The sequence below is a fragment of the Chenopodium album genome, chromosome 12 (genome assembly GCF_948465745.1).
Source record: "Chenopodium album chromosome 12, dcCheAlbu1.1, whole genome shotgun sequence".
NCBI lineage: Eukaryota > Viridiplantae > Streptophyta > Magnoliopsida > Caryophyllales > Amaranthaceae > Chenopodium > Chenopodium album.
In genome coordinates, this window is record NC_137845.1 from 47,925,278 (window position 1) to 47,934,746 (window position 9,469).

The window sequence follows — 9,469 nt, forward strand, 5'->3', positions numbered from 1 at the left end:
ATAACCAAAAACAAAAATAAATTCCGATTTCGCCGAAAAAGGGGTGCAACACGAGGACTTCCCAGGAGGTCACCCATCCTAGTACTACTCTCGCCTAAGCACGCTTAACTGCGGAGTTCTGATGGGATCCGGTGCATTAGTGCTGGTATGATCGCACCCATTTACTTAGAGCGTTAATTTTTATTTATACCCTTTCCAGCCCCTGATTTCTTTTAAAATGCCGTAACTTTGCGCCCGATCGCCCGAACTAAACATTTTTTTCTTTCAAATTGGTTAGTTTTTCGGGATCTACGCGTCTCAAATCAAAATAACCAAAAACAAAAATAAATTCCGAATTCGCCGAAAAAGGGGTGCAACACGAGGACTTCCCAGAAGGTCACCCATCCTAGTACTACTCTCGCCCAAGCACGCTTAACTGCGGAGTTCTGATGGGATCCGGTGCATTAGTGCTGGTGTGATCGCACCCATTTACTTAGAGCGTTAATTTTTATTTATACCCTTTCCAGCCCCTGATTTCTTTTAAAATGCCGTAACTTTGCGCCCGATCGCCCGAACTAAACATTTTTTTCTTTCAAATTGGTTAGTTTTTCGGGATCTACGCGTCTCAAATCAAAATAACCAAAAACAAAAATAAATTCCGAATTCGCCGAAAAAGGGGTGCAACACGAGGACTTCCCAGGAGGTCACCCATCCTAGTACTACTCTCGCCCAAGCACGCTTAACTGCGGAGTTCTGATGGGATCCGGTGCATTAGTGCTGGTATGATCGCACCCATTAACTTAGAGCGTTAATTTTTATTTATACCCTTTCCAGCCCCTGATTTCTTTTAAAATGCCGTAACTTTGCGCCCGATCGCCCGAACTAAACATTTTTTTCTTTCAAATTGGTTAGTTTTTCGGGATCTACGCGTCTCAAATCAAAATAACCAAAAACAAAAATAAATTCCGAATTCGCCGAAAAAGGGGTGCAACACGAGGACTTCCCAGGAGGTCACCCATCCTAGTACTACTCTCGCCCAAGCACGCTTAACTGCGGAATTCTGATGGGATCCGGTGCATTAGTGCTGGTATGATCGCACCCATTTACTTAGAGCGTTAATTTTTATTTATACCCTTTCCAGCCCCTGATTTCTTTTAAAATGCCGTAACTTTGCGCCCGATCGCCCGAACTAAACATTTTTTTCTTTCAAATTGGTTAGTTTTTCGGGATCTACGCGTCTCAAATCAAAATAACCAAAAACAAAAATAAATTCCGAATTCGCCGAAAAAGGGGTGCAACACGAGGACTTCCCAGGAGGTCACCCATCCTAGTACTACTCTCGCCCAAGCACGCTTAACTGCGGAGTTCTGATGGGATCCGGTGCATTAGTGCTGGTATGATCGCACCCATTTACTTAGAGCGTTAATTTTTATTTATACCCTTTCCAGCCCCTGATTTCTTTTAAAATGCCGTAACTTTGCGCCTGATCGCCCGAACTAAACATTTTTTTTCTTTCAAATTGGTTAGTTTTTCGGGATCTACGCGTCTCAAATCAAAATAACCAAAAACAAAAATAAATTCCGAATTCGCCGAAAAAGGGGTGCAACACGAGGACTTCCCAGGAGGTCACCCATCCTAGTACTACTCTCGCCCAAGCACGCTTAACTGCGGAGTTCTGATGGGATCCGGTGCATTAGTGCTGGTATGATCGCACCCATTTACTTAGAGCGTTAATTTTTATTTATACCCTTTCCAGCCCCTGATTTCTTTTAAAATGCGGTAACTTTGCGCCCGATCGCCCGAACTAAACATTTTTTTTCTTTCAAATTGGTTAGTTTTTCGGGATCTACGCGTCTCAAATCAAAATAACCAAAAACAAAAATAAATTCCGAATTCGCCGAAAAAGGGGTGCAACACGAGGACTTCCCAGGAGGTCACCCATCCTAGTACTACTCTCGCCCAAGCACGCTTAACTGCGGAGTTCTGATGGGATCCGGTGCATTAGTGCTGGTATGATCGCACCCATTTACTTAGAGCGTTAATTTTTATTTATACCCTTTCCAGCCCCTGATTTCTTTTAAAATGCCGTAACTTTGCGCCCGATCGCCCGAACTAAATATTTTTTTTCTTTCAAATTGGTTAGTTTTTCGGGATCTACGCGTCTCAAATCAAAATAACCAAAAACAAAAATAAATTCCGAATTCGCCGAAAAAGGGGTGCAACACGAGGACTTCCCAGGAGGTCACCCATCCTAGTACTACTCTCGCCCAAGCACGCTTAACTGCGGAGTTCTGATGGGATCCGGTGCATTAGTGCTGGTATGATCGCACCCATTTACTTAGAGCGTTAATTTTTATTTATACCCTTTCCAGCCCCTGATTTCTTTTAAAATGCCGTAACTTTGCGCCCGATCGCCCGAACTAAACATTTTTTTTCTTTCAAATTGGTTAGTTTTTCGGGATCTACGCGTCTCAAATCAAAATAACCAAAAACAAAAATAAATTCCGAATTCGCCGAAAAAGGGGTGCAACACGAGGACTTCCCAGGAGGTCACCCATCCTAGTACTACTCTCGCCCAAGCACGCTTAACTGCGGAGTTCTGATGGGATCCGGTGCATTAGTGCTGGTATGATCGCACCCATTTACTTAGAGCGTTAATTTTTATTTATACCCTTTCCAGCCCCTGATTTCTTTTAAAATGCCGTAACTTTGCGCCCGATCGCCCGAACTAAACATTTTTTTTCTTTCAAATTGGTTAGTTTTTCGGGATCTACGCGTCTCAAATCAAAATAACCAAAAACAAAAATAAATTCCGATTTCGCCGAAAAAGGGGTGCAACACGAGGACTTCCCAGGAGGTCACCCATCCTAGTACTACTCTCGCCCAAGCACGCTTAACTGCGGAGTTCTGATGGGATCCGGTGCATTAGTGCTGGTATGATCCCACCCATTTACTTAGAGCGTTAATTTTTATTTATACCCTTTCCAGCCCCTGATTTCTTTTAAAATGCCGTAACTTTGCGCCCGATCGCCCGAACTAAACATTTTTTTTCTTTCAAATTGGTTAGTTTTTCGGGATCTACGCGTCTCAAATCAAAATAACCAAAAACAAAAATAAATTCCGATTTCGCCGAAAAAGGGGTGCAACACGAGGACTTCCCAGGAGGTCACCCATCCTAGTACTACTCTCGCCTAAGCATGCTTAACTGCGGAGTTCTGATGGGATCCGGTGCATTAGTGCTGGTATGATCGCACCCATTTACTTAGAGCGTTAATTTTTATTTATACCCTTTCCAGCCCCTGATTTCTTTTAAAATGCCGTAACTTTGCGCCCGATCGCCCGAACTAAACATTTTTTTTCTTTCAAATTGGTTAGTTTTTCGGGATCTACGCGTCTCAAATCAAAATAACCAAAAACAAAAATAAATTCCGATTTCGCCGAAAAAGGGGTGCAACACGAGGACTTCCCAGGAGGTCACCCATCCTAGTACTACTCTCGCCCAAGCACGCTTAACTGCGGAGTTCTGATGGGATCCGGTGCATTAGTGCTGGTATGATCGCACCCATTTACTTAGAGCGTTAATTTTTATTTATACCCTTTCCAGCCCCTGATTTCTTTTAAAATGCCGTAACTTTGCGCCCGATCGCCCGAACTAAACATTTTTTTTCTTTCAAATTGGTTAGTTTTTCGGGATCTACGCGTCTCAAATCAAAATAACCAAAAACAAAAATAAATTCCGATTTCGCCGAAAAAGGGGTGCAACACGAGGACTTCCCAGGAGGTCACCCATCCTAGTACTACTCTCGCCCAAGCACGCTTAACTGCGGAGTTCTGATGGGATCCGGTGCATTAGTGCTGGTATGATCGCACCCATTTACTTAGAGCGTTAATTTTTATTTATACCCTTTCCAGCCCCTGATTTCTTTTAAAATGCCGTAACTTTGCGCCCGATCGCCCGAACTAAACATTTTTTTCTTTCAAATTGGTTAGTTTTTCGGGATCTACGCGTCTCAAATCAAAATAACCAAAAACAAAAATAAATTCCGAATTCGCCGAAAAAGGGGTGCAACACGAGGACTTCCCAGGAGGTCACCCATCCTAGTACTACTCTCGCCCAAGCACGCTTAACTGCGGAGTTCTGATGGGATCCGGTGCATTAGTGCTGGTATGATCGCACCCATTTACTTAGAGCGTTAATTTTTATTTATACCCTTTCCAGCCCCTGATTTCTTTTAAAATGCCGTAACTTTGCGCCCGATCGCCCGAACTAAACATTTTTTTCTTTCAAATTGGTTAGTTTTTCGGGATCTACGCGTCTCAAATCAAAATAACCAAAAACAAAAATAAATTCCGAATTCGCCGAAAAAGGGGTGCAACACGAGGACTTCCCAGGAGGTCACCCATCCTAGTACTACTACTCTCGCCCAAGCACGCTTAACTGCGGAGTTCTGATGGGATCCGGTGCATTAGTGCTGGTATGATAGCACCCATTTACTTAGAGCGTTAATTTTTATTTATACCCTTTCCAGCCCCTGATTTCTTTTAAAATGCCGTAACTTTGCGCCCGATCGCCCAAACTAAACATTTTTTTTCTTTCAAATTGGTTAGTTTTTCGGGATCTACGCGTCTCAAATCAAAATAACCAAAAACAAAAATAAATTCCGAATTCGCCGAAAAAGGGGTGCAACACGAGGACTTCCCAGGAGGTCACCCATCCTAGTACTACTCTCGCCCAAGCACGCTTAACTGCGGAGTTCTGATGGGATCCGGTGCATTAGTGCTGGTATGATCGCACCCATTTACTTAGAGCGTTAATTTTTATTTATACCCTTTCCAGCCCCTGATTTCTTTTAAAATGCCGTAACTTTGCGCCCGATCGCCCGAACTAAACATTTTTTTTCTTTCAAATTGGTTAGTTTTTCGGGATCTACGCGTCTCAAATCAAAATAACCAAAAACAAAAATAAATTCCGAATTCGCCGAAAAAGGGGTGCAACACGAGGACTTCCCAGGAGGTCACCCATCCTAGTACTACTCTCGCCCAAGCACGCTTAACTGCGGAGTTCTGATGGGATCCGGTGCATTAGTGCTGGTATGATCGCACCCATTTACTTAGAGCGTTAATTTTTATTTATACCCTTTCCAGCCCCTGATTTCTTTTAAAATGCCGTAACTTTGCGCCCGATCGCCCGAACTAAACATTTTTTTCTTTCAAATTGGTTAGTTTTTCGGGATCTACGCGTCTCAAATCAAAATAACCAAAAACAAAAATAAATTCCGAATTCGCCGAAAAAGGGGTGCAACACGAGGACTTCCCAGGAGGTCACCCATCCTAGCACTACTCTCGCCCAAGCACGCTTAACTGCGGAGTTCTAATGGGATCCGGTGCATTAGTGCTGGTATGATCGCACCCATTTACTTAGAGCGTTAATTTTTATTTTATTTATACCCTTTCAAGCCCCTGATTTCTTTTAAAATGCCGTAACTTTGCGCCCGATCGCCCGAACTAAACATTTTTTTCTTTCAAATTGGTTAGTTTTTCGGGATCTACGCGTCTCAAATCAAAATAACCAAAAACAAAAATAAATTCCGAATTCGCCGAAAAAGGGGTGCAACACGAGGACTTCCCAGGAGGTCACCCATCCTAGCACTACTCTCGCCCAAGCACGCTTAACTGCGGAGTTCTGATGGGATCCGGTGCATTAGTGCTGGTATGATCGCACCCATTTACTTAGAGCGTTAATTTTTATTTATACCCTTTCCAGCCCCTGATTTCTTTTAAAATGCCGTAACTTTGCGCCCGATCGCCCGAACTAAACATTTTTTTTCTTTCAAATTGGTTAGTTTTTCGGGATCTACGCGTCTCAAATCAAAATAACCAAAAACAAAAATAAATTCCGATTTCGCCGAAAAAGGGGTGCAACACGAGGACTTCCCAGGAGGTCACCCATCCTAGTACTACTCTCGCCCAAGCACGCTTAACTGCGGAGTTTTGATGGGATCCGGTGCATTAGTGCTGGTATGATCGCACCCATTTACTTAGAGCGTTAATTTTTATTTATACCCTTTCCAGCCCCTGATTTCTTTTAAAATGCCGTAACTTTGCGCCCGATCGCCCGAACTAAACATTTTTTTCTTTCAAATTGGTTAGTTTTTCGGGATCTACGCGTCTCAAATCAAAATAACCAAAAACAAAAATAAATTCCGAATTCGCCGAAAAGGGGGTGCAACACGAGGACTTCCCAGGAGGTCACCCATCCTAGTACTACTCTCGCCCAAGCACGCTTAACTGCGGAGTTCTGATGGGATCCGGTGCATTAGTGCTGGTATGAGCGCACCCATTTACTTAGAGCGTTAATTTTTATTTATACCCTTTCCAGCCCCTGATTTCTTTTAAAATGCCGTAACTTTGCGCCCGATCGCCCGAACTAAACATTTTTTTCTTTCAAATTGGTTAGTTTTTCGGGATCTACGCGTCTCAAATCAAAATAACCAAAAACAAAAATAAATTCCGAATTCGCCGAAAAGGGGGTGCAACACGAGGACTTCGCAGGAGGTCACCCATCCTAGTACTACTCTCGCCCAAGCACGCTTAACTGCGGAGTTCTGATGGGATCCGGTGCATTAGTGCTGGTATGATCGCACCCATTTACTTAGAGCGTTAATTTTTATTTATACCCTTTCCAGCCCCTGATTTCTTTTAAAATGCCGTAACTTTGCGCCCGATCGCCCGAACTAAACATTTTTTTCTTTCAAATTGGTTAGCTTTTCGGGATCTACGCGTCTCAAATCAAAATAACCAAAAACAAAAATAAATTCCGAATTCGCCGAAAAAGGGGTGCAACACGAGGACTTCCCAGGAGGTCACCCATCCTAGTACTACTCTCGCCCAAGCACGCTTAACTGCGGAGTTCTGATGGGATCCGGTGCATTAGTGCTGGTATGATCGCACCCATTTACTTAGAGCGTTAATTTTTATTTATACCCTTTCCAGCCCCTGATTTCTTTTAAAATGCCGTAACTTTGCGCCCGATCGCCCGAACTAAACATTTTTTTCTTTCAAATTGGTTAGTTTTTCGGGATCTACGCGTCTCAAATCAAAATAACCAAAAACAAAAATAAATTCCGAATTCGCCGAAAAAGGGGTGCAACACGAGGACTTCCCAGGAGGTCACCCATCCTAGTACTACTCTCGCCCAAGCACGCTTAACTGCGGAGTTCTGATGGGATCCGGTGCATTAGTGCTGGTATGATCGCACCCATTTACTTAGAGCGTTAATTTTTATTTATACCCTTTCCAGCCCCTGATTTCTTTTAAAATGCCGTAACTTTGCGCCCGATCGCCCGAACTAAACATTTTTTTCTTTCAAATTGGTTAGTTTTTCGGGATCTACGCGTCTCAAATCAAAATAACCAAAAACAAAAATAAATTCCGAATTCGCCGAAAAAGGGGTGCAACACGAGGACTTCCCAGGAGGTCACCCATCCTAGTACTACTCTCGCCCAAGCACGCTTAACTGCGGAGTTCTGATGGGATCCGGTGCATTAGTGCTGGTATGATCGCACCCATTTACTTAGAGCGTTAATTTTTATTTATACCCTCTCCAGCCCCTGATTTCTTTTAAAATGCCGTAACTTTGCGCCCGATCGCCCGAACCAAACATTTTGTCTTTCAAATTGGTTAGTTTTTCGGGATTTACGCGTCTCAAATCAAAATAACCAAAAACAAAAATAAATTCCGAATTCGCCGAAAAAGGGGTGCAACACGAGGACTTCCCAGGAGGTCACCCATCCTAGTACTACTCTCGCCCAAGCACGCTTAACTGCGGAGTTCTGATGGGATCCGGTGCATTAGTGCTGGTATGATCGCACCCATTTACTTAGAGCGTTAATTTTTATTTATACCCTTTCCAGCCCCTGATTTCTTTTAAAATGCCGTAACTTTGCGCCCGATCGCCCGAACTAAACATTTTTTTCTTTCAAATTGGTTAGTTTTTCGGGATCTACGCATCTCAAATCAAAATAACCAAAAACAAAAATAAATTCCGAATTCGAAGAAAAAGGGGTGCAACACGAGGACTTCCCAGGAGGTCACCCATCCTAGTACTACTCTCGCCCAAGCACGCTTAACTGCGGAGTTCTGATGGGATCCGGTGCATTAGTGCTGGTATGATCGCACCCAGTTACTTAGAGCGTTAATTTTTATTTATACCCTTTTCCAGCCCCTGATTTCTTTTAAAATGCCGTAACTTTGCGCCCGAACTAAACATTTTTTTCTTTCAAATTGGTTAGTTTTTCGGGATCTACGCGTCTCAAATCAAAATAACCAAAAACAAAAATAAATTCCGAATTCGCCGAAAAAGGGGTGCAACACGAGGACTTCCCAGGAGGTCACCCATCCTAGTACTACTCTCGCCCAAGCGCGCTTAACTGCGGAGTTCTGATGGGATCCGGTGCATTAGTGCTGGTATGATCGCACCCATTTACTTAGAGCGTTAATTTTTATTTATACCCTTTCCAGCCCCTGATTTCTTTTAAAATGCCGTAACTTTGCGCCCGATCGCCCGAACTTAACATTTTTTTTCTTTCAAATTGGTTAGTTTTTCGGGATCTACGCGTCTCAAATCAAAATAACCAAAAACAAAAATAAATTCCGAATTCGCCGAAAAAGGGGTGCAACACGAGGACTTCCGAGGAGGTCACCCATCCTAGTACTACTCTCGCCCAAGCACGCTTAACTGCGGAGTTCTGATGGGATCCGGTGCATTAGTGCTGGTGTGATCGCACCCATTTACTTAGAGCGTTAATTTTTATTTATACCCTTTCCAGCCCCTGATTACTTTTAAAATGCCGTAACTTTGCGCCCGAACTAAACATTTTTTTCTTTCAAATTGGTTAGTTTTTCGGGATCTACGCGTCTCAAATCAAAATAACCAAAAACAAAAATAAATTCCGAATTCGCCGAAAAAGGGGTGCAACACGAGGACTTCCCAGGAGGTCACCCATCCTAGTACTACTCTCGCCCAAGCGCGCTTAACTGCGGAGTTCTGATGGGATCCGGTGCATTAGTGCTGGTATGATCGCACCCATTTACTTAGAGCGTTAATTTTTATTTATACCCTTTCCAGCCCCTGATTTCTTTTAAAATGCCGTAACTTTGCGCCCGATCGCCAGAACTAAACATTTTTTTTCTTTCAAATTGGTTAGTTTTTCGGGATCTACGCGTCTCAAATCAAAATAACCAAAAACAAAAATAAATTCCGAATTCGCCGAAAAAGGGGTGCAACACGAGGACTTCCCAGGAGGTCACCCATCCTAGTACTACTCTCGCCCAAGCGCGCTTAACTGCGGAGTTCTGACGGGATCCGGTGCATTAGTGCTGGTATGATCGCACCCATTTACTTAGAGCGTTAATTTTTATTTATACCCTTTCCAGCCCCTGATTTCTTTTAAAATGCCGTAACTTTGCGCCCGATCACCCGAACTAAACA

The 9,469-nt window shown here is 43.2% G+C and overlaps 31 non-coding genes across 31 annotated transcripts; all 31 read right to left on the reverse strand.

Annotated features, from left to right (window-relative positions):
* Positions 1-40: 40 nt before the first annotated feature.
* Positions 41-159, reverse strand: LOC145572877 (5S ribosomal RNA). The gene has a single exon (XR_014097002.1). It is a non-coding gene; the product is annotated as a 5S ribosomal RNA (ribosomal RNA).
* A 188-nt stretch (positions 160-347) lies between these two features.
* Positions 348-466, reverse strand: LOC145572849 (5S ribosomal RNA). Its single transcript, XR_014096974.1, has one exon. It is a non-coding gene; the product is annotated as a 5S ribosomal RNA (ribosomal RNA).
* Positions 467-654: 188 nt separating this feature from the next.
* LOC145572912 (5S ribosomal RNA) lies at positions 655-773 on the reverse strand. Its single transcript, XR_014097034.1, has one exon. It is a non-coding gene; the product is annotated as a 5S ribosomal RNA (ribosomal RNA).
* Positions 774-961: 188 nt separating this feature from the next.
* LOC145572816 (5S ribosomal RNA) lies at positions 962-1,080 on the reverse strand. Its single transcript, XR_014096943.1, has one exon. It is a non-coding gene; the product is annotated as a 5S ribosomal RNA (ribosomal RNA).
* Positions 1,081-1,268: 188 nt separating this feature from the next.
* LOC145572923 (5S ribosomal RNA) lies at positions 1,269-1,387 on the reverse strand. Its single transcript, XR_014097045.1, has one exon. It is a non-coding gene; the product is annotated as a 5S ribosomal RNA (ribosomal RNA).
* A 189-nt stretch (positions 1,388-1,576) lies between these two features.
* Positions 1,577-1,695, reverse strand: LOC145572935 (5S ribosomal RNA). Its single transcript, XR_014097056.1, has one exon. It is a non-coding gene; the product is annotated as a 5S ribosomal RNA (ribosomal RNA).
* Positions 1,696-1,884: 189 nt separating this feature from the next.
* Positions 1,885-2,003, reverse strand: LOC145572947 (5S ribosomal RNA). Its single transcript, XR_014097067.1, has one exon. It is a non-coding gene; the product is annotated as a 5S ribosomal RNA (ribosomal RNA).
* A 189-nt stretch (positions 2,004-2,192) lies between these two features.
* LOC145572958 (5S ribosomal RNA) lies at positions 2,193-2,311 on the reverse strand. Its single transcript, XR_014097078.1, has one exon. It is a non-coding gene; the product is annotated as a 5S ribosomal RNA (ribosomal RNA).
* Positions 2,312-2,500: 189 nt separating this feature from the next.
* LOC145572970 (5S ribosomal RNA) lies at positions 2,501-2,619 on the reverse strand. Its single transcript, XR_014097089.1, has one exon. It is a non-coding gene; the product is annotated as a 5S ribosomal RNA (ribosomal RNA).
* Positions 2,620-2,808: 189 nt separating this feature from the next.
* On the reverse strand, positions 2,809-2,927 carry LOC145572815 (5S ribosomal RNA). The gene has a single exon (XR_014096942.1). It is a non-coding gene; the product is annotated as a 5S ribosomal RNA (ribosomal RNA).
* Positions 2,928-3,116: 189 nt separating this feature from the next.
* Positions 3,117-3,235, reverse strand: LOC145573029 (5S ribosomal RNA). The gene has a single exon (XR_014097144.1). It is a non-coding gene; the product is annotated as a 5S ribosomal RNA (ribosomal RNA).
* Positions 3,236-3,424: 189 nt separating this feature from the next.
* LOC145572983 (5S ribosomal RNA) lies at positions 3,425-3,543 on the reverse strand. Its single transcript, XR_014097101.1, has one exon. It is a non-coding gene; the product is annotated as a 5S ribosomal RNA (ribosomal RNA).
* A 189-nt stretch (positions 3,544-3,732) lies between these two features.
* On the reverse strand, positions 3,733-3,851 carry LOC145572995 (5S ribosomal RNA). Its single transcript, XR_014097112.1, has one exon. It is a non-coding gene; the product is annotated as a 5S ribosomal RNA (ribosomal RNA).
* Positions 3,852-4,039: 188 nt separating this feature from the next.
* On the reverse strand, positions 4,040-4,158 carry LOC145573006 (5S ribosomal RNA). Its single transcript, XR_014097123.1, has one exon. It is a non-coding gene; the product is annotated as a 5S ribosomal RNA (ribosomal RNA).
* A 188-nt stretch (positions 4,159-4,346) lies between these two features.
* On the reverse strand, positions 4,347-4,468 carry LOC145573069 (5S ribosomal RNA). The gene has a single exon (XR_014097182.1). It is a non-coding gene; the product is annotated as a 5S ribosomal RNA (ribosomal RNA).
* A 189-nt stretch (positions 4,469-4,657) lies between these two features.
* On the reverse strand, positions 4,658-4,776 carry LOC145573018 (5S ribosomal RNA). The gene has a single exon (XR_014097134.1). It is a non-coding gene; the product is annotated as a 5S ribosomal RNA (ribosomal RNA).
* Positions 4,777-4,965: 189 nt separating this feature from the next.
* LOC145573030 (5S ribosomal RNA) lies at positions 4,966-5,084 on the reverse strand. The gene has a single exon (XR_014097145.1). It is a non-coding gene; the product is annotated as a 5S ribosomal RNA (ribosomal RNA).
* A 188-nt stretch (positions 5,085-5,272) lies between these two features.
* LOC145572968 (5S ribosomal RNA) lies at positions 5,273-5,391 on the reverse strand. Its single transcript, XR_014097087.1, has one exon. It is a non-coding gene; the product is annotated as a 5S ribosomal RNA (ribosomal RNA).
* A 193-nt stretch (positions 5,392-5,584) lies between these two features.
* Positions 5,585-5,703, reverse strand: LOC145572899 (5S ribosomal RNA). The gene has a single exon (XR_014097022.1). It is a non-coding gene; the product is annotated as a 5S ribosomal RNA (ribosomal RNA).
* Positions 5,704-5,892: 189 nt separating this feature from the next.
* LOC145572934 (5S ribosomal RNA) lies at positions 5,893-6,011 on the reverse strand. The gene has a single exon (XR_014097055.1). It is a non-coding gene; the product is annotated as a 5S ribosomal RNA (ribosomal RNA).
* A 188-nt stretch (positions 6,012-6,199) lies between these two features.
* LOC145573959 (5S ribosomal RNA) lies at positions 6,200-6,318 on the reverse strand. Its single transcript, XR_014097931.1, has one exon. It is a non-coding gene; the product is annotated as a 5S ribosomal RNA (ribosomal RNA).
* A 188-nt stretch (positions 6,319-6,506) lies between these two features.
* LOC145573950 (5S ribosomal RNA) lies at positions 6,507-6,625 on the reverse strand. Its single transcript, XR_014097923.1, has one exon. It is a non-coding gene; the product is annotated as a 5S ribosomal RNA (ribosomal RNA).
* A 188-nt stretch (positions 6,626-6,813) lies between these two features.
* LOC145573041 (5S ribosomal RNA) lies at positions 6,814-6,932 on the reverse strand. The gene has a single exon (XR_014097156.1). It is a non-coding gene; the product is annotated as a 5S ribosomal RNA (ribosomal RNA).
* Positions 6,933-7,120: 188 nt separating this feature from the next.
* LOC145573053 (5S ribosomal RNA) lies at positions 7,121-7,239 on the reverse strand. The gene has a single exon (XR_014097167.1). It is a non-coding gene; the product is annotated as a 5S ribosomal RNA (ribosomal RNA).
* A 188-nt stretch (positions 7,240-7,427) lies between these two features.
* LOC145573065 (5S ribosomal RNA) lies at positions 7,428-7,546 on the reverse strand. The gene has a single exon (XR_014097178.1). It is a non-coding gene; the product is annotated as a 5S ribosomal RNA (ribosomal RNA).
* A 187-nt stretch (positions 7,547-7,733) lies between these two features.
* Positions 7,734-7,852, reverse strand: LOC145573076 (5S ribosomal RNA). Its single transcript, XR_014097189.1, has one exon. It is a non-coding gene; the product is annotated as a 5S ribosomal RNA (ribosomal RNA).
* Positions 7,853-8,040: 188 nt separating this feature from the next.
* Positions 8,041-8,159, reverse strand: LOC145573087 (5S ribosomal RNA). Its single transcript, XR_014097200.1, has one exon. It is a non-coding gene; the product is annotated as a 5S ribosomal RNA (ribosomal RNA).
* Positions 8,160-8,340: 181 nt separating this feature from the next.
* Positions 8,341-8,459, reverse strand: LOC145572822 (5S ribosomal RNA). Its single transcript, XR_014096948.1, has one exon. It is a non-coding gene; the product is annotated as a 5S ribosomal RNA (ribosomal RNA).
* A 189-nt stretch (positions 8,460-8,648) lies between these two features.
* On the reverse strand, positions 8,649-8,767 carry LOC145572972 (5S ribosomal RNA). The gene has a single exon (XR_014097091.1). It is a non-coding gene; the product is annotated as a 5S ribosomal RNA (ribosomal RNA).
* A 180-nt stretch (positions 8,768-8,947) lies between these two features.
* Positions 8,948-9,066, reverse strand: LOC145572823 (5S ribosomal RNA). Its single transcript, XR_014096949.1, has one exon. It is a non-coding gene; the product is annotated as a 5S ribosomal RNA (ribosomal RNA).
* Positions 9,067-9,255: 189 nt separating this feature from the next.
* On the reverse strand, positions 9,256-9,374 carry LOC145572921 (5S ribosomal RNA). Its single transcript, XR_014097043.1, has one exon. It is a non-coding gene; the product is annotated as a 5S ribosomal RNA (ribosomal RNA).
* Between the last annotated feature and the right edge of the window lie 95 nt (positions 9,375-9,469).